Raw genomic sequence first — 21,071 nt, forward strand, 5'->3', positions numbered from 1 at the left:
TGTTTGCAGTGTGTGCTAATCCAGATGGGTGATGCCTTTCAGTTACACGGATCTGTGATTGTTTCTTAGATGAAAGAAGGCCGCAGCGATCATCGCACACTTGCTGGCTTAGCATCTACTCTTTCTTTTTTTTTCATTTATTTTTATTACGGTGATATATGAGTCACCATACAGTACATCATTAGCTTCTGATGTAGTGTCCCATGATTCACTGATTGTGTATAACACCCAGTGCTCCACACAACACGTGCCCTCCTGAATACCCTTCACCCGGCTAGCCCATCCCCCCACCCCCTTCCTCTCTAAAACCCTCAGTTTGTTTCCCTGGGTCCAGAGTCTCTCATGGTTCCTCTCTCCCTCTGTTATCCGTCCCCCTTCCTCTTTCCCTTCCTTCTCCTAATGATCTCCCTGCTACTCCTTGTGTTCCACAAATAAGGGAAACCATGTAATTGTCTTTCTCTGCTTGACTGACTTCACATAGCATCTATTCTAACTAAGCTCAGCAAGAACAGTAATGGACCGTATACATTTGTAAACCTTGCTTTGCCAGAACTTTTCGTAAGGAATCTTCTAGATTGAACTGGCAATCGTGTCTTGAGGCCAGAGGCCAAGCCAAATACTCACCACAGACTTGCCTGCAGTACCTGTAGATTCGGGTCAATTCTTCTTTTTGAGATCCCCAAACTATCCTGAGGTTCCGATACCTGCCGGGAAGTAACCCTCTTTACTCATCTGGCAAGGCTCCTGAGAACTCTGCAAGCAAGGTTATCAGGCCAATATGTCCAAGGGGCTCCATCAAGTCAACCTGATATCCTTCAACTTGTCTGGTCATATCAGGGTCTATATGCATGTCTCTCTCTCTCCAACAGGACACTTCATTCAACGCCTTGGTAAAATAACTAAAGTTTCCAGGAGTGACCTGTTGCAAGGAAAACAGACTTGTGTTGAACTTTGGCAAATAATCAAACTTACCTTGAAAGAAGGAATACTCACTGAGAGCTGCTGAATTCTGGAGGATTCGGGTAGGGAGAAAAGTGAAATGTTTCCACTTGTTCACAAAAACATATTTTATCCGATCTCCCTATATCATGCATATTTTAACATAAAGTTTCCTTAAATCTGGAAGAACACATATTAAAGAACCAGCAATGTTTCAAACAAGAGTCACAAAACTATCATCATCGTCCTCAACTCTTTCTGCCCCATAGTATTAATTCTTGTTCTGTTTGAATGCAACAAAACCGGCTCCATTAGTTCTGGAAATTCTTACCCAGTTGAGTTTTAGGATTTTAAAGAGCACAACTTATAGTTGTCAAAAATTCCTTTCATGAATCTCCTTGAGGATGAAACACATTCGACAAGGGCATAAATGACACAAGAATCACAAATGTACATGGTTCAAGATCTGATGAGAGCTCATTACAACGCACTTGACAAGGAAATCCCGTTACTTCTGTGACACAGAACATTTCCATAATTAGCACAGCGAGTGAGGACCTTATACTGAGACATATTAAAGCTTGAGGAATTCACATAATTCCTACAACAATTATAACATTTACCCATACAACAGAACCCATGGTTTCCCAATCATTTATTTCACAATGCTTCCCAAGTGACTTAACATACCAAAGAAGCCTAAGTAGTAAAATGAAAAGAACAGAAAAGCAAAGTCTCCACTTACAATTTAAATCCCAGGCAATTTGTTTAAAAATTCAGAATGGTTTAAAGCATAGGCCTAAATAGATATATGGATCATGACAAAACTCACTACTTAAACTGAACCAAGGAGGCCAAAAGACATTTTAGGGAAGATTGTGCAGTCTTTAGCAAAACTTAGCTTCTTTCAAACTGAGACATTTCAGTCCTCTTAAGTCATCAAAAACCTGATAAAGACAAAACATAGAAACTTTGCTTTTCTGCAAAGGTAAAGAAAACACATAATAATAATAGTAATAACATCTTTGTTTACAACTCCCTCTTTTTAATCTTTCATCTTTTTTTTTTTTTTACGATATGGTAGTCACCATACCGTACATCATTCACTTTTGATGTAGTGTCCCATGATTCATTGTTTGCATATAACAACCAGTGCTCCATGCAATACCTGCCCTTCTTAACACCCTTCACCGGTCTAACCCATTTCCCCACCGCCCTCCCCTCTACAACCCTCCTTTGCTTCCCTGGGTCCATGGTCTTTCACTTATTTGTGGAACATAAGGAATAGCAGGGAGATCCTTAGGAGAAGGAAGGGAAAAATGAAGGGGGGGGGCACCAGAGGGGGAGATGAACCATGAGAGACTATGGACTCCGGGATACAACTCTTTCACATCAAGAGCAGACCAACAATCCAGGAAAATTTTGTCCTTTTAACAGAGAGAAAAAAAGCAAAATTTCAGACTTATACCATTGTACCTATAAAATCCATTCATTTCAATCTTAGTCCTGACCATAAATAAAAGTTTTTTCCGAAGTTGCGCTTCACAAACTTCCTACACCTTTCTTTTTCATTCAGATTTTGTCCTGAGACTTTTCTCTCTGAATAAACAGTCTTTATTTAGTACAAAATAACAAAATTGCTTTTTTTCTTTCCTGAACAAAAATGGATTCTCATTCCTTATAGTGCCCTTATAAAAATACAACTTAACCTTTCTTGCATACACAGTTGCTTCCCCTATCATTTCCAGCAATCTCAATGTACACTTAGCAGAATTTTAACTTTTACAAACCTTTGCCTCCACTGAAAACTAAGCAGTAACCAATCCCGAACTGTTATACCAGAATTCTTTAGATTGGCATTGTATTATTAAAATAACATATTAAAGGGGAACAATGAAGCAAAGAGAGAGTCCAGAAGGACAAAGATCAGAAAGGAAGGGAGCCAATATACAGAAACAGGGACTTTACAAGCAATACAATGGCAGTAAATTCACAGCTCTCAGTAGTTACTCTGAATGTAAATAGGCTCAATGGCCCAATCCAAAGACAGGAGCCTATCAGATTAGATGAAAGGCAAGACCCATCAACATGCTTTCTTTTTTTTTTTTTAAATGATGATATTTTTTATTATATTATGTTAGTCACCATACAGTACACCCCTAGTTTTTGATGTAATGTTCCAGGATTCATTACTTGCCTATAACACCCAGTGCACCATGCAATACAGGCTCCTCCTGTGGACTGGGCTGTGGTTTGCCAAGCCCTGATCTCCATCAGAGACCTCACCGGCCCCACCTTGCAGGTGTTCCCAGGCCTGCTCGCTCACTGCAAGACCCAGTGACCTGCCTGGGATGTTCCTGGAAACCTCTGCCCCTTAAATTCTCAGATTGTGATCGTAGCGTAAACCAAATCGGACAATGTGCTGTGCTCCGGATTTCAAAATGTTTTCTCAGAAGAGCCATTTTTATCATTCTCTGTCCCCATCAACCCCATATTTTGTAAGATCTTATCCACTTAGATTCAGAGTCACTCAAAGGCAACAGCAAATTCACAAACCACATTTAGTGGTGCTTGTTCTGGGCATCATGAGAGACAGTCATCAGCAGAGACTACTCAGGAGGCCAGGACAAGTACACATGATGGGGGGTTGGGAGGGAGAAGACGAACAGGGCAGGGGGAGAACGGGCTTCGGTCCCTGTGTTTTCATGTCACAGGTTAGATACGCAAATATTTCCAAAACCTCATTACTAATTTAAAACAAAAACAAAGACAAAAAATGTAGGACGCTTTCCAGCACTACGGAACTCTAAACAGATGATGGGACTGACCCAAGGTACAATTTCTTAGCTAAAAGGGCCTAGGTTGTTCCAGAACAAAATGTTGACCACAGTTCTCTTTCAGGGTGAGGGCTCTGAACCAGCGTAGTGGATTTTGATTTGGACGGTGGTACATTTACCTAAAAGCCTACGAGCAGGAAGAGGTTGGCAGTGAAGTCTTGGCGTGGTTGGTGTGCGGCAGTCTGGACTTCTTTGTCTAAGCAGGTGCCGGGGCCCTCCACCTCTGGTTTTTCTGTGGACGTCTGGGTGGACAGGCCCCCACTGGAGGGACCAGTTCTGGCTTGAGGTGTCCTGAGCTGATTGTGCTGGGGACAACAGGAGTCTGCAGACGGCTTCCCCGCCCACTTCTCACTTACACCTCAAAACAGCTTAGTGTGGTATTATAAAAAATTAACAAATTGGAGAGCAGCAGCAATCCTCCCAAGACGACACGGCTAGGTCACAGCCCACCCGCTTCAATTCACGTCTGTGACCAGCGCCCAGGATGCCCGGAGAGGATAGGCACTGGGGAGGGGGGCAGTCAGCCTTGATGCCCTGGCATCATTTTCCTCTTCTGTTTGAGAAGATACACTGTGTGCGTGGTGACAAATTCAGACCGTGCCAAGGCTGGAGGTAACCAATGTTACCGAGTTCTTGTCCATCGTTCCAGAGGTGGTCTTTACACATCCTGAGTGTGTGTGTGTATGTGTGCATTTACACACATGTGTGCACACACTGGACAGAGCACCCTTCTTTTTCCTCCTAAGGGCATAACTTGAGGCTTGCTCTGTGCCTACTGATGTTACTTCAGCTCACACGTACAAACAGCTGTGTAGGTTCCAGCGTGTGGACACGGCAGATTTCATTTCCTGTCTCGGGGGGACTGGGGACATCCGTGCTACAGGTGGCACTGGGCCAGAAGGGCCTTGTGTCCAGGCCCACGCGGGAGCCGCGTGGCCCTACTGAGGTGGATGATGAACCTCTCTAGCAGACATGTCCATGGAGGCCTTCTGAGGGGCTTGTTTGGGTCTCTGTCTGGCTTCTGTCACACCTCATCTCTGGAGCAGCCAGTCCCTAATCTTTTGGCCCTGAACGTTCTTGGAAAAAATGTTCCCTAAGACAGAGGGAGCACAGGACTCCCAGCTGTAGGCTCTGGGCTTCGCCCAGCGGAATGTGATTTTGTTCTTGGGCTCTCCTTAGGGACCCCAATGGGCCCCCCAAGTCATCAGGGTGATTATGACGTCCGCTGGATGTCTCAAAAATATGCATTTTTTACCTGGCTCCCATTCAACTCCATAACGTAGTGGTTTGCTCAATGACTGTAGAGTATGGTCTCATCTGAGGAGAAGCAGGACATTTTAAGACCGCAGAGCCCAAAATTAACAGCCTGGAATTTTGGCCCATGCTCTCTGTTGACTGACTTAAGCCATTACACGGAAAGACGCTTTGGCAAATCCTGAACTACTTGTACAAGAGAAGCCACAGACATGATCAGACCATTTAACAAGAGGCATCTGGCCAACCGAACATTTTAGGAAATGGTCTCTACCATTAGTAGGATTGCAAACCCTTCCACACAACCCAAACACAGTGACTGAGAACAGTTCCACCTCGACACAGAACCAAACCCTTAAAACCCACTACGAACATCACAGAAGCTGGCAACCACTGCATCAAATTACGGTTTTCTGGGTTAACACGCTGAGGCCTTGTCACCAACCTCCAAACCTCTTCTCGCTTTGCCTTTTCATGGTGCTGTGGGGCTTGGTGCCTGAGGTAAGAACCAGGGTGAACAGAGCCTGGGCAGAATCACCTCAGATGCTCAGGAGGTGGAGGCCAAGGGGTCAAGGGTCAGCTCAGGCCCTCTGGCTTCTCTCTCCTACAGGCAGACGTCCCGTAAGGTGCACTGGCGGGGCTGACAGGGGACGCCCCGGCCTGCTGGTCGGGGTCAGAGCTGCGGCTGTGAGCAGGAGGGCCAACAAGCTGGAAGGTGAGTGGGCAGGAAAGCCCTGGCTCGGAGTGCTCATGGGCATGAGTCAACACCAAATACTCTGGCAGGGTGCACGTAGCAATGCTGACCTCCAGAGCTGGGCCCCCAACAGGCTGTGACCATTTAGAATCAGTTTATGATTTTCAATGAGTCTTTTCTTTTTTTTTTCCCCCCAAATACCTCAATTTACAAAAAGCACACATTGGGCTTCCATCCATAGCTGACAGCAAATAAGCGACTGCCTTGGTTGGAGAATCTTTTCTGGAACGACGCACCGTTTGTCTTATCCATAAGCCCTGTGCCACCATCTTTCTGCTGAGCCCAGGCAGCAGTGTGGGTGCTACTCCCCGGCCTGAGGGCTCTAACCCGGGCTGGGCTCCTGAAGCCTCTGCAGCCCCACAAGCTGGACCCTTTTGGGATGCCACACTGCCATCCCTCAGAGCTCAGTCCCTAGAGCGAGGAGGGTCACCCCCCTGCCCTCAGGTGCAAGAAGCAGGGTTCTCCGCCGCATGGAGGTTTAGGGTCTCAGGCTAACCTATGCAAATGGAACTCATGCACAGAACCACCGGAGCTTGCCCCGTTCGCAGGAACAGTTTGGGAAACTGACAAAAAAACAGGCGATCTCTCAGAAGGCAAGCAGAGATGCTTCCAGCTTGCCCGTCTGCAGCTGGAGACTCACGCTGCCAGGAGGCAGCAGCCACACCACCCCCGGGGCCTAGGCTGGGCACTTGTGGCCTGGCAAGCTGCCATGTAGTGTGTGGCCTTGAGGAGAGATGATGCCGCAGAGGCGGTGAGGGCGCAGGTGTGCAGGGAAAGGCAGCCAATGTGTGAACGACCCCTCTGCATAATCTTGGCCAGGGGACGCAGCTCTGCTCAGAGGCGCTTTTGCAAGGGTTGCGCCAGAGGCTCAAGCCCCCAAGAGGGGCTCAGGTCCCCATTATCCTGTGGATGGGGTACCAGTGAAGGAGAAGAGGACCCAGAGCCCCAGGTTCCTTCAGTGGAATCCTAACTGGTAGAGACGTAGGGCCCCACCGTTTCTGTGCCCACTGATGTTCACTCTGGGCCTTCTGAGGCTGGGCGCTGTAGGACTCAGGGTGCAGGAATCCCCCAGTGTGTTGTGTTCCTCTCCTGCCCCTTCCCTGACCCCAGTGCTGTCCTCAAGGAGTAAGGAACTGCATTCAGGACTCCGAGGCTGGGACTCTCACCCATGCTGCTTTTCCAGCCTGGGGCAGTTCACCTGGCTGGTGAGCCGAGTCTCATTGCCAGGCAGCGGGCATGAACATGGCGCTCTGCGCGGTGACCACATTGTGCAGGTGTGGCCTTGCCTCCCTATGTGCCACTACCTTGTACCTGTACCGGGCTTGCCCGCCCACGGCCTGCTGCTTCCACAAGTTGTAGTAAGTAGGGTGAGGAGTAGTGGCGCCTGGAGCTTAGCAGCCTCGACGACAAGCACCTCCATGGGCACACTAGCCGGGCTCTCACCAGTGATGTCGTACGCCATCCGGATGAGCTCATAGTGCCGCTATTTCTTCACACCTACAGGTGGAAGGAAACAGGGGTCAGCTGGCCCAGGACCACCTCCCTCTCTTGGAACCACACCGAGGGGCTGCGGGGCAGGCCGTGGGTGTCACCAGAGGGTCGCTGGAACGTTCTCCTCCTCCTTCCCTGACCCCAACGTAACAGCCACCCTGCGCTGCAGTGCACCCCTCCCACTCTCCGCTCACGGGAAAGGTGGCAGCAGGCCACCTATAAGGCCACCTTAACTAACACTTCAATAAAAATCTGAAAAGAAATAACAAAGAAAAACCTTACGGACAATACATTTAGAGCAACGTCTCTTTACTGAAAAAACCCACGTAATAAGCAGACTGCCCAGTTCAGACCCACGTTGGCCAAGCGTCCACTGCAATACTGGAAATCCTAGCCAGAGCAATTACACAAGAAAACTAAATCAATAAAAGGCATCCAAACTGGAAACCAAGAAGTGAAGGTCACTCTTTTCAGATGACATGATATTATATGTAGAAAACCCTAAACACAACCACAAAAAAAAAACTATTGAACAAATTCAGTAAAGTGGCAGGGTATAAAATGCATAAAAATCTGTGCTCCCTCGTTTCAAACTCTATTACAAAGCTCTACTGATTGCTGGCATATTGGCATCAAAGCAGACACACAGATCAACAGAACAGAAGACAGAGCCCAGAAGTAAACCCACACTTCTACGGTCCAGTACTTTATGACCAAGGAGCCAAGAATATGCAAGGGGGAAAGGACAGTCCCTTTACTAAGCGGTGCTGGAAAAACCGAACAGACCCATGCAAAAGAATGAATCCGTACCACTATCTTACACTCGACACAAACATTAACTCAAAATGAATTCAAGACCTGAAACCTTACAACTCTTAGCAGGAAACATAGGGACAAAGCTGCCCTACGTACTACTCAGGCGTGATTTTTTTTTTTTTTTTGGATCATGTTCCAAAAGCCAAGGCAGTAAAAGCAAAAGTAAATAAGCGAAGCTACAAGAAACTAAAAAACTCCTGCCCAACCATGAAAATCACCAACTAAATAAAGAGGCAACCTACCGCCTGGGAGAAAAGACTTGCTACTCATAAATCTCATAAAAGGTGACTTTCCAATATATAGAATGAATTCCTACAACTCAATCACAACAACAACAAAAAACAAAGTGGAAGGATTTTCCAAACGGACATTATGCAGAGCAGACACAGAGACGTCAACAGTTCCGTGCAAAGATGCTCCACATCAATAATCATCAGGGAAATGCAAATCGAAACAACACTGAGGTATCGCCTCACGCTGCTTAGAAGGTTCAGTATCAAAAAGACAGAAATAACAAACGTTAGCTAAGATGTGAAGGAAAGGGATCCCTGGTGCACTGTTGGTGGGTACAGAAGTAGGTGCACACGCTGTGGAAAACCGTATGCAGCCTCCGCAAACAAAAGAAAAATTAAAAAGAGAACTATCCTACAATCCAGTAACTTCTCTTCTTAGCTTTTAACGGAACAAAATGAAAACACCTATTTGAAAACATATTTATACCTGCATCTTCATTGCAGCATTAACCATATGTAACTAATTTAACATATAAAGCATCATATTGAAGTATACAATATATAAAACATCTATAAAATAAATTATAATACAAAACTGTATATACATAACTTAGAGGACCCAAGAGAGAAGAATAACCTACAAGACCATGTCCGTGGAGAAACAGATCCAGAAAGAGCCCCTTCCAACCCAACCCATCTCCCCACCACCCAAGCAACAGCCTTTCCTGCTGTGGCCACCGCTGAACATACGGCCCATGCCCTCTCCCATCTCTGCCTAGGACCATACGGCTGCTGCCCTCGCCACCCATGACAACTCACAATCCTCGCCCTCACCGCCGCCTGGGACTCAGAGCCCTAACCAACCATGCCATCCTCTTCCCCGCCAGGGAACCCACGACTCCACGGCCCTTGACGTCACTGCACACCTACAATGCAGGTGCCGCTGCCACCAGGGCCCCTGACCTCACTGACGCGCAACCACCGTCGCCACGGAAATCAACACCCGCGCCACAGCACGACCACGGAACTCCCCGCCGCTGCCCTCACCACCCTCACCGCCCCTTGCGTCGCAGCCCATGCCACTTGGGAACTCACCGTCGCCCTCGTTGCCGCTGCCTCCACAGCCGCCGCAGCCGCCTCCAGCGCCGAGGCCGAATCTGTGGATGCCGCCTCCAGCGATGCCTCTAGCGACGCCACCTTCAATGCCGGAGGCGGCGCACCACTGACGTCAAAGGGAGGCGCCGCCGCCAGCGCCGCCGAGGCTGGGGCTGCCTCCAACACCGAGACCTCTTCAGTCGACGCCCCTCCAATACAGCAGCCTCTGCTGCCTCCAGGGACGCCGCCGCTCTCGCTGACTCCCTCGAAGCCCAGGACACCTCCAATGCTGCCGCCGATGACACGATCAACGCTGCCGAAGACTCCACCGCTGCCAACACGTCCGCACTGGAGTCCGCGCAGCACCGAAGTGAGAAGCGACCAGCCTGCGGGGCTCCGCCCCCAGCCTGCGGGGCTCCGCCCCCAGCCTGCGGGGCTCCGCCCCCAGCCTGCGGGGCTCCGCCCCCAGCCTGCGGGGCTCCGCCCCCAGCCTGCGGGGCTCCGCCCCCAGCCTGCGGGGCTTCCATAGTCGCCCCTGCTGCTTCCTGTGCCAGGGGCACTGCCTCCAGAAACAGCGGTGCCCCGGGAGCTTCCAGCAGGGGTGCTGCAGCGGGCACCTCTGGCAGGCACGCTGCATCTTGTGGTCGCCCCTGCTGCCTCCAGCGAGAAGGGCGCCTCCTCCACTGCGGCGGGCGCCGGTCCCAGGAAGGATGCTGATGCACGAGCCGCCTCCAGTAAGAGCAAAGCCTCCTGCAGCTCCTGCAAGGGAGCCGCCTCCATAGTTGTCTCAGTGGTCGCTGTAGGCCTCCAGCCCAGTGGGCACTGCCGCTGGTGCCTGCAGCAGGGGCGCTGCATCCGTGGACGACCCTGCTGTCTCCAGTGGGGGGGGGGGGGACTCGGACCCACCTCCAGCAGGGGGGCACTCCCTGCATGTCCCTGCTCCCTTCACTACTGCGGAGGCCGACTCCAGCCTGCAGGTGCTGCCTCTTGCATGTGGGCTCCGCCTCCAGCAAGTCGCCGCCACCACTTTTAACTCTCATTTTAAGTTGCAAACAGTCTCAACTCAGCCGACAATGAACAGTATGAAAATGCCTTTTTTTCTTTCCTAACCAAGCTGTGGTTAAATATGTGAAGAGATTGTTGATTTTCTTTTTCCATGCTTATTTCCCCTTCACTACAAAATGCCATTTTCACATTCCTGGTAAAAGCCTGGAGAGGGACCGGAGGTAGGGATACAAGAAAGTTCTTTATTGACTGCTATTTTTCATTCTGATTTGTGATCTCAGGGCCTGACCAAAATGTAAATCTGTCTCCCCTAAGGTCTTCAGAGAACTTAACAATACTGTTGCTCTTTTCACTGTTACTCCCCTAGAACAGGATGTATGCGGTTTTTATATCTATTTGTTGGTGATTGTCCCTCAGGATCAGATGATCACCAGTCAAGCTCGACCTAAGTGATTCCCACGTAGTGCCTTCCTCTCTCCCGGAGGTTGTCTTTGGACCCTAGGAACCTCTAAGGCAAACTTTACCTTACATTCCGCGGAAGTTCAGTTACTTCACAACAAAGTCTTGTGCCCCTCCCCCCTTCTATCTGTGTATCTTTCCTGCTGTCTGAGGAAACAGGCTCTTGCCTTCAGGCTCCTCAGCCGTATGTCAGATGCGAGTATGCCCCCCAAAATCCAAAGGATATATATTCAGCTCTTCTATTGATCCCGCGGAAACCCAACCTCTTATCTTGGAGACAAGAGCATCCTACCCATTCCCCTTGCTTTTGTTGGAAGGTTGGATAGGCAAGTATTAATGAACATAAAGAGGATTCAGACAATCCTCTTTACAAATTCTATTTCCCCTTAGTTTCAGGGTGAAGGATCCCCCTCCTCTGGGCTCTCCGACGATCTTACGTCCTAAGTGTGTTAGTTTAACAAGTATTGCATGGACTTTCATTCCCCCCATCCCTGGAGATAAACCAGACCATCAATGATTTCATTTAATTTCAAATCCCCGTATCGACTTTCAATAAAGTTCTACAATTCTGACACCAGTTGCAATGTGTTTCTTCCACGTGACAAGCAAGTCTTTGACACCACCCGCATGTCCTTTTCTGACACGACCTATCTGGAGATAGTGTCAGCTTGCACAGCTCAGTCCCACCACACTGGACCCCCAGCACCCTTCAGATGCCCATCACAAGTCCAGTTTGCCACCTGTGCTTGACTAGCCACAGATGGAAGGTTCCAACCACTGCCTCCTTAGGCTCAATTAATTTGTTACAGTGGCTCACAAAATTCAGACAAACATTTCACTTACAAACCTACCGGTTTATTATAAAAGGATACAACTCAGGAAGAGTAAGAGAGAAGATCTGCGTAGGGCCAAGTACGGGGAAAGGGGTATGGATCGAGTTTCCATGCCCCGTTCCAGAGCGCCGCTCTCCCAGCACCTCCAATGTTCACCAACCCAGAAGCTCTCAGAACCCGTCCTTCAGGGTATTTGTGGAGGCTTCATCACATGGGCATGATTTTATGATTTCATGACAATCATTGTTCTCCAGCCCCTCTCCCCTCCCAGGAGGTGGAGGGCGGGCCTGAAAGTTCCCACCCAATAATCAAGTGGTTGGTTCCTCTGGCAGGCAACCAGCCCCCTCCTCAGTCCCAAAGTCTCTCATTAACACAGCAAACAAAAGATACCCCATCACCCTCCACACTTAGGAATTCCAAGGGCTTTAAGGAGCTTTGCTGCAGAAACGGGGTAAGATCACATCTATATTATAAATCACAACACCGCAAGTTCATGACTCAGTGCTGGACAGTAATACAGCATGGATATTTAAATGATAGGTTCATTTTTATGTTGATAACCGAAAAGGAGCTTCTCAAAGAGCAAATGTTTAAAATTCATCAAATGAAATGACTTTCGGAAAACCAAAATCTTTTACTAAAGTTTTTTCCATTTACAGAACAGTTTCTGCAGCTCTGAACCTAATTCTTACCAAAAAGGGGATTAATAAATGTTGGGATCTGGGGGGAAAAGTGACCTCCTAATGTTAGAGCTCAGGGATAGCACTGGAAGGAAGATGAGTCAATGCTCAGGATGTATTCCTTGGCCTAGACTTCAGGAAGGCAGAATATACAAGGAGAAAAGAAAACAGACAGGTAGAAGAGTCTCTCAGAGCCTGCATTTGCAAACGGGAAGGCCCTTTCCTACATGGATTCCTTGGTTTCATCAACAAGTATTTATCAAGTGTCCAACTAATCAGCAGCGAGGATATTTATAAACAATTACACGATGGAGTCCCTCTTTTCGGACGTTCCTAGTCTAGTGGGGAAGACAGACATTCCAAGAGCCCTTTGGAGAAAATGGGGAGGCTCTATTAACCAGCAGAGCTTCTTTTTCCCTCGGGAATTCTGGGCCCTTGGCTGAAATCCTCACCTGGATCCTCTGTGTGGTTGGCCCATCCTCACTTAATACTGCTCCTCCATCCCTAGCCTCAATCCCACTTCCCTCTTGTACATTCCTCACAGCACCTGCTATTACATGAAAGCGTGTGCTTCTGTCTAAAGCTTACAGTAGAAGCCATGAGAAAGGGATCTTGTTTATTTTGTTCAAGGCCGCTTGCCCTGAGACTAGAAGAACGCCTGGCAAATTCATATATTCATTCACCGTATGTTTAAAGCATCTACTAGTGCCAGGCACTGACCCGGGCAGAGATCGGGAAGCGGAAATTCCCCCTCCTCGTGGAGCTTCCATTCAAGTACCATAAAGACAATGACTATGATGGAGCGCTTTCTTTGGAGAAACTCCACAACACTGAATCCTAACAGCAACTCTGAGACAGGTAGGATTATAATCCTTGCATTACAGGCAAGGAAACCTGGACCCAAGAGGTCAAGTGACTTGCCTAAGGAGAAGGGGCAGGGTTAAGATGCGCACCCAGGGAGTCTGGCCCTAGAGCTCAGTGTCTTACTAATCTGCTAGAACGCCTCTTGCTTACATACCCACAGTATGTGTGCAATAAGTATTGTTGGAAAATGGCTGGAAGCCTACGGAGAACCAAAGGAAGACAAGGACATCATTATGGAGGTACAGGGTAGATGATGTGGGCTGAGGGGGAGGTTAAGGAGCTTCATAGAGAAAGGGACATGGCCGATTCTTGAAGGCCTGGAGTGCAAAGTGTGGGAATACAGGGAGGGTGTGAATGCAAACAACAGACACAGCAACACTTAGTGTGACTGGACCATAAGGGGGTTGGAGAGAGGGCACCAAATTCATATAGTGATGGTAAAGGGCCTCGTACGCCCTGTTAGATAGTTTGAACTTGGTCCCGAAAGTACTCAACACAGAGACCTGAGGTGGCTGAAATGGAATCGCCGAGAAGCTCAGATTTAAAAGACCACGGACAAACCAGGAGCAAAAGGTGTTAAGCCAGAACCAGAATAGAGGAGCGCCATATTCTCTTCCAACTGTGTGATTTCTTTGCAGATCTCAGCACCTCTATAACTGTGGATTAAACGAAGTTCTCAAATCCCCTCTTCCACTTACGCATGACCTCAGGGACCTCAATAAGATCTAACGGCACTGAATTCATGATGACGTTCCAAGGTTTGAGATGATTACCTCATTAACCTTTTGGACACGTTTTCGAGAAGATGGCTTTTCTTCTTATCACAGAGACAGAAAACAAGCAGATCAAGATCCTTCCCCAGATGGTAGGTAAGTGGTGATCTCACAAAAGAAGGGGAGGATTGGGAGTGTCTCCAGGGCTCCAAGGAAAGCACTTAGGGAGGTGAGACTGCAACTTATATGGAAACTTTCTTCATCGGCAAGACCGGATCTGCCTGTGCTAGGACCAGGGCCTTGGCTATAGAACACCCAGCACCGTGCTGACAGCTGCTACATGCTCACTAAATGGGGGGTACCTCGATTTATGCGGTAAACCTGCACTAACGCACGATTCTGCCAACAGAAGCAACCTCTGGTTCAGAGTTTTTGTGTGGGGCGAGGACTTGCAGAACTTTCTACATCTGTCCTACTAAGGTCTTTTCCCCAAAGAACCAACTGTGTATTTTCTTTTTAAGGACCTGTCTCCAATGTCACAGCCAAGAAGAAGGTATCTTTTCCCCTCAGATGTAAAGACAGAAACCACCAAAAGAGGACATCCAAATAAAGGCCTGAACCTCAACCCTGGCGGGAGGTTCAGAACCAAGACAACTTACCACTGTGATGCAAAACCACCGGGGAGATGACAGGGTGGACCATTCTTGTGCCTATCTCACTGGAACCGGCGGCGAAGACGCAGAGGTCAGACGCGTTGCATCCTACCCGCCAGGCCAAGGAATGTGAGCCAAGAAGAACCGTCTGTAAAACAAGTACAGCTTTGAGTTCAGGTCTTAGGGATTGCACTCTGGGAGACACAGAGTCACCCCCAAACCAAAAGTGTGCTCCACACTGCCAGCAGGGAGTGCAGGCTCAAAGAGGTCAAAATCACAGGGTCGCACAAGCTGGGAAAGAATTAGGATTGCTGCGAGCAGACCTTAAACTAATGCATGGTTGGCGGTTTGGCTACCAGGTGTTCCATGATGTCTATTTCAGACCAAAGCAGGAGGATGGGGTCCTGGAGGTGGCCCAGAGGTCAGTGATCATTTGCAACTACTGACAAAAGTCCAACGTTCATGCTGCTCCCAGAACCTAAACAGAAGATGTGCATCAACCCTATTTCAACTACATTTTGCAGGACTATCTTAGCAATGCTTACTCCTCCTGGAATCTTCTTTCACATTGGAAATGTGTTCTCATTCATCAACCCCTGGATCTTCCATTTTATGGAACTGAAACAGGAGATGTGCATAAACCCTACCTCCTCCATGTCTTTTCAACTCTATGTGAGTGACTCTCTCAGTCTTTCTTCCTTCTTTCACAACTCTATTTTTAATAGCATCTTAGCAGTATTTCATTCTTAAAGAGAAATCGGTGAGGTTCAACAGGCAAATTGCATTAACACTTGTTGAAAGTAAGCCCTGATCTTTGCCATCTCTAAAGTCTCTATTTGGCTGAAATCGGCCTGGGGTCTTTTCTTGTGAAGATTTGCCTCTCACAGACACCTGAAGTCAAAACACTCATCACCACAAAATGCAAATTTAAATTTCGGAGGAGATTTAAAGGGGTTTAAATCCTAACCAGCATTTATGATACTGACCCAAGGTGCAAGCACTCGAACCACCAGCTTCTAGGGGATTCCAAGATTACTTTGGGTGGCATTCCGATAGGATTTGCCCAATCAGAAAACACTGTCAGTGTCAAAAGTGATGTCTCCAACCTAACTTGCAAGATAAATGGTTTCATAGCTGAAGGGGACCCATTTTGAGGCACAGAAATATCAGGCGTGTTTGCAGTGTGTGCTAATCCAGATGGGTGATGCCTTTCAGTTACACGGATCTGTGATTGTTTCTTAGATGAAAGAAGGCCGCAGCGATCATCGCACACTTGCTGGCTTAGCATCTACTCTTTCTTTTTTTTTCATTTATTTTTATTACGATGATATATGAGTCACCATACAGTACATCATTAGCTTCTGATGTAGTGTCCCATGATTCACTGATTGTGTATAACACCCAGTGCTCCACACAACACGTGCCCTCCTGAATACCCTTCACCCGGCTAGCCCATCCCCCTACCCCCTTCCTCTCTAAAACCCTCAGTTTGTTTCCCTGGGTCCAGAGTCTCTCATGGTTCCTCTCTCCCTCTGTTATCCGTCCCCCTTCCTCTTTCCCTTCCTTCTCCTAATGATCTCCCTGCTACTCCTTGTGTTCCACAAATAAGGGAAACCATGTAATTGTCTTTCTCTGCTTGACTGACTTCACATAGCATCTATTCTAACTAAGCTCAGCAAGAACAGTAATGGACCGTATACATTTGTAAACCTTGTTTTGCCAGAACTTTTCGTAAGGAATCTTCTGGGTACACCCATTGTACCATGTAATACATGCCCTCCTTAATACCCATCGCCAGCCTATCCCATTCCCCCCCTCCCCGAAACCCTCAGTTTGTTTCCCAGAGTCCATAGTCTCTCATGGTTCATTCCCCCTTCTGTTTATCCCCCCTTCTCCTTCCCTTTCTTCTGCTACCGATCTTCCTACTTCTTATGTTCCATAAATGAGTGATAATGCCAAGCGAAATAAGTCAAGCAGAGAAAGACAATTACCATCAACATGCTTTCTGCAAGAGACTCCTTTGACCCAGAGACACCTGCAAATTTGAAGGGAGGGGACGGAAAATCACTTATCATGCTAATTGACGTCAAAAGAAAGCTGGGGTGGCAATCCACATACCAGACAAATTACATTTTCAACCAAAGACTCTAATAAGAGGTGAGGAAGGACACTATATCCTACTTAAAGGGTCTATCCAACACAATCTAACAATTGTAAATATTTACGCCCCTAACACAGGAGCACCAATTAATCTCAGCTAATTAATAACAAAATTAAAGAAACACATCAAAAATAATACAATAATACTAGGGGACTTTAACACTCCACTCACTGCAATGGAGAGATCATTTGGCAGAGAATCAACAAGGAAACAAGGACTCTGAAGGACACACTGGACCAGATGGACACCGATCCCAAAGCAAGGTGGAAAATCCCTACCTTGACATTCACATCACGGAACTCTAACCGCGAAAATACTTCACAAGGAATTGTTCTCTTGGTTGTGCAATGGACACAGGAGCTGGGACACTGGCAATTGTTCATTACGAACATACCCAATGGTGAAGTGTTCTGAGAAATGCTGACTGCAACACTGGGGAACAGGTAACAAAGAAAGGAGGCAAGCTCACTTCAACAGGTCAGTACTTCCAAATGTGTCAGCACTACTGAGGGGGATTTCTGTCTGTCCAAATCACGAATACTGCGCTGACTAAAAATTCCCAATGCTGTCATCGACGAAAGCCCAAATGAACAAGAATAAGGAGAGCATGCACTAACGCCAGGTGATTGTGTATATTTCGCAAGAGACTCCAAATTAAAGACTCTCTAGACTAACCACGACAGAAGGGACCTCATCAGCTACTGTTCACCACTTCCTGTGACACCAAATTAGAGGGAATAAACCAATGGGTCCATGTTTCTCACTTTTTTTAAAAAAAGCCACTTTCACCGGAATGGACTTCAACTCCTATGACTGACACCCGGCTCCTCCTGTGGACTGGGCTGTGGTTTGCCAAGCCCTGATCTCCATCAGAGACCTCACCGGCCCCACCTTGCAGGTGTTCCCAGGCCTGCTCGCTCACTGCAAGACCCAGTGACCTGCCTGGGATGTTCCTGGAAACCTCTGCCCCTTAAATTCTCAGATTGTGATCGTAGCGTAAACCAAATCGGACAATGTGCTGTGCTCCGGATTTCAAAATGTTTTCTCAGAAGAGCCATTTTTATCATTCTCTGTCCCCATCAACCCCATATTTTGTAAGATCTTATCCACTTAGATTCAGAGTCACTCAAAGGCAACAGCAAATTCACAAACCACGTTTAGTGGTGCTTGTTCTGGGCATCATGAGAGACAGTCATCAGCAGAGACTACTCAGGAGGCCAGGACAAGTACACATGATGGGGGGTTGGGAGGGAGAAGACGAACAGGGCAGGGGGAGAACGGGCTTCGGTCCCTGTGTTTTCATGTCACAGGTTAGATACGCAAATATTTCCAAAACCTCATTACTAATTTAAAACAAAAACAAAGACAAAAAATGTAGGACGCTTTCCAGCACTACGGAACTCTAAACAGATGATGGGACTGACCCAAGGTACAATTTCTTAGCTAAAAGGGCCTAGGTTGTTCCAGAACAAAATGTTGACCACAGTTCTCTTTCAGGGTGAGGGCTCTGAACCAGCGTAGTGGATTTTGATTTGGACGGTGGTACATTTACCTAAAAGCCTACGAGCAGGAAGAGGTTGGCAGTGAAGTCTTGGCGTGGTTGGTGTGCGGCAGTCTGGACTTCTTTGTCTAAGCAGGTGCCGGGGCCCTCCACCTCTGGTTTTTCTGTGGACGTCTGGGTGGACAGGCCCCCACTGGAGGGACCAGTTCTGGCTTGAGGTGTCCTGAGCTGATTGTGCTGGGGACAACAGGAGTCTGCAGACGGCTTCCCCGCCCACTTCTCACTTACACCTCAAAACAGCTTAGTGTGGTATTATAAAAAATTAACAAATTGGAGAGCAGCAGCAATCCTCCCAAGACGACACGGCTAGGTCACAGCCCACCCGCTTCAATTCACGTCTGTGACCAGCGCCCAGGATGCCCGGAGAGGATAGGCACTGGGGAGGGGGGCAGTCAGCCTTGATGCCCTGGCATCATTTTCCTCTTCTGTTTGAGAAGATACACTGTGTGCGTGGTGACAAATTCAGACCGTGCCAAGGCTGGAGGTAACCAATGTTACCGAGTTCTTGTCCATCGTTCCAGAGGTGGTCTTTACACATCCTGAGTGTGTGTGTGTATGTGTGCATTTACACACATGTGTGCACACACTGGACAGAGCACCCTTCTTTTTCCTCCTAAGGGCATAACTTGAGGCTTGCTCTGTGCCTACTGATGTTACTTCAGCTCACACGTACAAACAGCTGTGTAGGTTCCAGCGTGTGGACACGGCAGATTTCATTTCCTGTCTCGGGGGGACTGGGGACATCCGTGCTACAGGTGGCACTGGGCCAGAAGGGCCTTGTGTCCAGGCCCACGCGGGAGCCGCGTGGCCCTACTGAGGTGGATGATGAACCTCTCTAGCAGACATGTCCATGGAGGCCTTCTGAGGGGCTTGTTTGGGTCTCTGTCTGGCTTCTGTCACACCTCATCTCTGGAGCAGCCAGTCCCTGATCTTTTGGCCCTGAACGTTCTTGGAAAAAATGTTCCCTAAGACAGAGGGAGCACAGGACTCCCAGCTGTAGGCTCTGGGCTTCGCCCAGTGGAATGTGATTTTGTTCTTGGGCTCTCCTTAGGGACCCCAATGGGCCCCCCAAGTCATCAGGGTGATTATGACGTCCGCTGGATGTCTCAAAAATATGCATTTTTTACCTGGCTCCCATTCAACTCCATAACGTAGTGGTTTGCTCAATGACTGTAGAGTATGGTCTCATCTGAGGAGAAGCAGGACATTTTAAGACCGCAGAGCCCAAAATTAACAGCCTGGAATTTTGGCCCATGCTCTCTGTTGACTGACTTAAGCCATTACACGGAAAGACGCTTTGGCAAATCCTGAACTACTTGTACAAGAGAAGCCACAGACATGATCAGACCATTTAACAAGAGGCATCTGGCCAACCGAACATTTTAGGAAATGGTCTCTACCATTAGTAGGATTGCAAACCCTTCCACCACACAACCCAAACACAGTGACTGAGAACAGTTCCACCTCGACACAGAACCAAACCCTTAAAACCCACTACGAACATCACAGAAGGTGGCAACCACTGCATCAAATTACGGTTTTCTGGATTAACATGCTGAGGCCTTGTCACCAACCTCCAAACCTCTTCTCGCTTTGCCTTTTCATGGTGCTGTGGGGCTTGGTGCCTGAGGTAAGAACCAGGGTGAACAGAGCCTGGGCAGAATCACCTCAGATGCTCAGGAGGTGGAGGCCAAGGGGTCAAGGGTCAGCTCAGGCCCTCTGGCTTCTCTCTCCTACAGGCAGACGTCCCGTAAGGTGCACTGGCGGGGCTGACAGGGGACGCCCCGGCCTGCTGGTCGGGGTCAGAGCTGCGGCTGTGAGCAGGAGGGCCAACAAGCTGGAAGGTGAGTGGGCAGGAAGGCCCTGGCTCGGAGTGCTCATGGGCATGAGTCAACACCAAATACTCTGGCAGGGTGCACGTAGCAATGCTGACCTCCAGAGCTGGGCCCCCAACAGGCTGTGGCCATTTAGAATCAGTTTATGATTTTCAATGAGTTTTTTCTTTTTTTTTTTCCCCAAAATACCTCAATTTACAAAAAGCACACATTGGGCTTCCATCCATAGCTGACAGCAAATAAGCGACTGCCTTGGTTGGAGAATCTTTTCTGGAACGACGCACCGTTTGTCTTCTCCATAAGCCCTGTGCCACCATCTTTCTGCTGAGCCCAGGCAGCAGTGTGGGTGCTACTCCCCGGCCTGAGGGCTCTAACCCGGGCTGGGCTCCTGAAGCCTCTGCAGCCCCACAAGCTGGACCCTTTTGGGATGCCACACTGCCATCCCTCAGAGCTCAGTCCCTAGAGCGAGGAGGGTCACCCCCCTGCCCTCAGGTGCAAGAAGCAGGGTTCTCCGCCGCATGGAGGTTTAGGGTCTCAGGCTAACCTATGCAAATGGAACTCATGCACAGAACCACCGGAGCTTGCCCCGTTCGCAGGAACAGTTTGGGAAACTGACAAAAAAACAGGCGATCTCTCAGAAGGCAAGCAGAGATGCTTCCAGCTTGCCCGTCTGCAGCTGGAGACTCACGCTGCCAGGAGGCAGCAGCCACACCACCCCCGGGGCCTAGGCTGGGCACTTGTGGCCTGGCAAGCTGCCATGTAGTGTGTGGCCTTGAGGAGAGATGATGCCGCAGAGGCGGTGAGGGCGCAGGTGTGCAGGGAAAGGCAGCCAATGCGTGAACGACCCCTCTGCATAATCTTGGCCAGGGGACGCAGCTCTGCTCAGAG

General features: G+C 48.5%; 1 long non-coding RNA gene across 6 annotated transcripts in view; it reads right to left on the reverse strand.

Moving 5' to 3' along the window:
- Window positions 1–14,837, reverse strand: part of LOC148107261 (uncharacterized) — a 45,814-nt gene extending 30,977 nt beyond the window's left edge. For 5 of the 6 annotated variants that reach the window (XR_015722784.1, XR_015722782.1, XR_015722786.1 and 2 more), the window contains exon 1: window positions 625–5,768. This is a non-coding gene — a long non-coding RNA (uncharacterized LOC148107261). Of the gene's footprint in view, window positions 1–624; window positions 5,769–14,632 lie in introns of those variants that run through there. The other variant, XR_015722785.1, reaches the window with a different exon arrangement.
- Window positions 14,838–21,071: the final 6,234 nt, after the last annotated feature.

The sequence above is a fragment of the Ursus americanus genome, chromosome 33 (assembly GCF_024610735.1).
Source record: "Ursus americanus isolate L20-20 chromosome 33, mUrsAme1.1.p, whole genome shotgun sequence".
Lineage (NCBI taxonomy): Eukaryota > Metazoa > Chordata > Mammalia > Carnivora > Ursidae > Ursus > Ursus americanus.